Below are 4,084 nucleotides of genomic sequence, written 5' to 3' on the forward strand. Positions count from 1 at the left end.
CGCATCTTCCGCCCGCGGGGCTCCCCGGGCTGCAGCGGGGCCGGGGCCGGGCCGGCCGGGCCGCGGCGGGCTCAGGGCCGCCCGCCCGCCGTGCCCGCCGTGCCCATGTCGCCGCTGTCGCCGCCTCGCTGCACCTGCCCCTGCGCCGGCACGGCGCGGCGCGCAGCCTAGCCTGCGCCCTTTAGCGCCGCGGCGCCGCCCCCGCCGCGCGCCCATTGGCCGAGCCGCGCCGGAGTGGGCGGCCATTGGGCGCCGCCGCGGCCCGGGCCCGTTTCAAGGTGGGTTGCCCCGCGCCGCAGTATCATGCGCACTGCCGGCAGCGGCGGGGAGCGCGGGGTCACCCCGTCCTGTCGCCTCCCCGCGCTGCCCTCCGCTCCCCCCGCGGGCGCCACGGCCACCCGGGCACCCCCCCTGCACCGTGCGGGGCCCCGGCCTGCGCCCGCGGGCCGCCTGCGCCCGCCCCGGGCCACCACGCGGTACCCACATGTGTCGCCTGCACCTATGCATCAGCTCCGTGTCACCTTCCTGTGCCCAATTATGTACCAGCGGGGGGGTCACCTTTCTGTTCCCAGCTCTGCCACTTGCTCCTGCACCTATGCATCAGCTCTGTGTCACCTCCCCGTGCCCAGCTATGCATCAGCTCCGTGTCACCTTCCTACCCCTCTTGTGCCACTTGCTCCTGCACATCGCATCAGCTCTGTGTCACCTTCCTGTCCCCAACTATGTACCATCTTGGGGTCACATTTCTGTCCCCTAGCTGTGCCACTTGCCCCTGCACCTGTACATCTGCTCTGTGTCACCCTCCTGTGTCCAGCTTTGCCACCTACCACAATGCATCAGCTTGTAGTCCCCTTTCTATCCCCTAGCTGTGCCACTTGCCCCTGCACCTATGCATCAGCCGCGTGTCACTCCTTTTCCCCAGATGTGCACCCTGCCACAACACATCAGCTTGCAGTCCCCTTCCTGTCCCCAGCTGTGCCACCTGTCCCAGCGCCAGAAACGGGCCCCAGAGGTGACGGGCAGGAGGACATGGTGCAGGTGGCAGGGGCACTCACCGCATTCCCGATACCCACGTGGCTGTGGGAGCATCTGGGGAGGGTTTTGCTGAGCTGTTGCCAACCTCTTGTTCCCTTCTGTGCCCTGCAACAGGCAAAAGGACCCCCAAAGGAAGGGGCGGACATTTGGGAAGCGCGAGGAGCCCCCACCCCTCCTGCCGAGTGCCCCCAGCCGCGTCTCGCGCTCGCTTCCAGGTTTGCTTCCCTAGCAAAACGCGAGCCCTTGCAAACGCCTGACTCAGCTCTTCGAGCCGAGCTCTGGAGCGGGCGCTCGCAACGCGCAGCCTCTCGTGCCGAGGAGCGGCCGGGCGCCTTCCCCCTGCCCTGGGGATGCTCACGCTCGGCCGGGGCAGCCCCCTGCACCCAGCACAGATATAATTCAGCCCAGCCTGAGCCTCCTTAGGAGCCAGACCGTCTTTACGTCTTCAGTTCGCTGTAATTACAGAGGGGGAAAATAACAACCAGGGACAGTGTTTGCATGTTTGTTGCCACAGCCCAAGCCGGGAGGCACCAGGAGCGTTGTGAGCCCGGGATAGACGTTGGCCCAGCCCTGCTCCGAGCGGAGCAGCGGCGCGAGGGAGCCGGCATGGTCCCTCAAAGAACTGGAAACGTGGGCTTGGCTGGGCGGGCGGCTGCCGGTTCACACCCTTGCTTCTCTGCACTAATTTGCTGGTTTTCTGAAATCCCTTCCCCGCTGTTTTCACACCTCTCTCCCTCTCTATTTATAACCGGATTATTTACATGAGCGGGGCACGCCGTGTACTCTCACGTCAACGTGCTGCAGCGCGAAGGCAGCCGGCAACGTGGCCAGGGCCCACGGCCACCGCCGAAGGGGACAAAAGGCCGCTGCGGAGCACAAGGCAGCCTGTGCCCTCCAGGGTCATCCTGTCCATTAGCGGGTGCAGACGACAAGCCAGAGCCCCGATCACGCTGCACGGTGGGGCAGGAGCTGGCCTGGCAATGGTGCTTCCCGGGATGCAGGTCCCTGCACGTGCCCGGGAGCGTCGGGCTGCAGCTCCCACACGGTGAGTGTGGCCGCCCAGGCGCAGGATTATTCACAGCCCCGGCGCTGGCGCGGCGGCGTCACGAGCCCCGCGGCGCCCGGTGTCGGGAGCGCTGCCTGGCGCAGCGCGAGGCGGCGGCCCCCGTCTGCGGAGCGGCGCTCCGTGTCTCACGGCAGCCCACAGCGCCCAGCTGTCACCTCCTCCCCGCTGCCGATGGCTCCGCTCCCGGCTCCGGAGGCACCGGGACAACACGGCTGCCTTGCACGGACACCCCGGGGCCGGGGCAGGCGGGAGCGCTGCTGAGGGTACCACGAGGGGCAGAGCGGCGAGCCCCTGGCCTGGGTTTCCCGAGGACACGCGGGCAGATGGGCTCGCTCCCTGCAAATCCCTTTCTCCGCTGCCTTCCCGGGTGGCTCATCCCCGGCTCGTGCTTCCAGCTGGCATGCGAGCAGGAATATCCTGCCGTGCCTTCCCCCTGCCCCGCAGCGTGGGTACCCCACCTGTGGCATTTCCAAAGAGACAAGCTCGCTGCTCTGCAGAGGGGTCAGCTGAGTCACGCTGGCAGCGCCTGCCTCCCCGGAGCAGGGCTGCAGCGGGGCTCGTTACTCATCCGCTCGCTAGCGCACGCTGTGCTGCGCTCCCCAGCAAGCAGCAGCACTCGGATTAACCTCCGCCTGGAACGGGCTCCATCAGGGATGCCCCATCCTTGGCATGGAGCTGGGCTGTTCCATGCCGGGATGCACCCGCCCCAGCGCGGGGCTGAGGGCAGCGAGCGCGGAGGCGACGGGGAAGGGGACACGCTCGGAAGCGGGGGCCGCGCCAGGCGCGTTGGCTGCCGCAGAGAAGGGCTCCCTTGTAGCGCGCCGGGAGCCGGGGGCCGCTCAGAGCCGCCTTTGTTCGGCGCGGAGCAGACGGCGGCCGAGGGCCGGGCGCTTCCGCGCGCATCCGCGTGCCGCCCGCCCAGCCAGCTGGGCCGGGCCCCCCGCTCACGGCGCCGCCAGCGACACGACGAGGCCGCGGGCGCGCGGGGACCCGAGCCGTGGGGACGAGGACAGGGCGGGAGCTGCGCGCAAGCCCCGTCCGGCTGCGATCCCCGCGCGCCCCGAACGCTGCAAACTGGCATTTCTTTCCCCGGATGGCACTTATTTATAGCAGCGCTTGACCTTTTCCCCAAGTTGACATCCTCCTTTCCCTTCCTCTCCCACCCACGCGCCTCCCGAAACAGCCCCGGCTCCCTCCGCAGCCCGCTTGCACGCGGAGATTCCCGCCAGGATGCTGCACGGGGAGCAAACCCCGTGCATGAGCCCCCTCCTGGGCTGCAAGGAGCCGCTCCGCGTGGCGCCGGCTGCGGCTGCGTGGGTGGAAATCGCCAGCAAGACGCGGGGAGGGCAGGGGGAGCCGCAGCAGCCGCCGCGGCTCTTCCCAGACCTGCTTTTCCCGCTGCCGTTTCCCGAGGCTGCGGGGAAATTAATAACCCCCGTGCGCGCAGGCAGCCGCCTGCCCCGCGGCCCCAGCCGCCTTCCCCGCCTCTCCGCTCCAATTCCTGCCCGGGCGCGGGGCCCTCCGGACAAACTGCAATCGATCCTGCGCTCCCGCCTGCTTGATGCACTGGGAAGAGGAATCCCGGCTCCTGCCCCAGCAAGGAGCCGTGGGAGCCAAAGGCCAGCCCAGCCTGGGATGCATGGCATGGCCTTTGCTGAATGCTCTCCGCTCCCTAGCGCCATTCCAGGACTTTTCCGGGAATCCCACGGTGCGGCACGCGAGCCACCAGCTCAGGCCCAGGCCGGGTTTTCCCTGGAATCCATGAGGAAGCCAGCTGTGCAGAGCAATCGCACGAGAGGGATCATTGCCACACACATGGGGCACGTGCCCGGGTCACCCCTGCGGCCGCGGCTTCCCGGGAAGCAGATGATAGGCCCCCCGCATGAGGAAATTGCAAGGAATTTGCAATCCTGGGGGGAGCCGCGAGAATCCTGCAAGGAGCATTTGGCTCGTGGGGATGGAGCAGCTTAGAGCCGGGCAGAG

The sequence above is a fragment of the Tinamus guttatus genome, unplaced genomic scaffold (genome assembly GCF_059628265.1).
Source record: "Tinamus guttatus ecotype Peru unplaced genomic scaffold, ASM5962826v1 Tinamus_guttatus_pri_ptg000566l, whole genome shotgun sequence".
Taxonomy (NCBI): Eukaryota; Metazoa; Chordata; class Aves; order Tinamiformes; family Tinamidae; genus Tinamus; species Tinamus guttatus.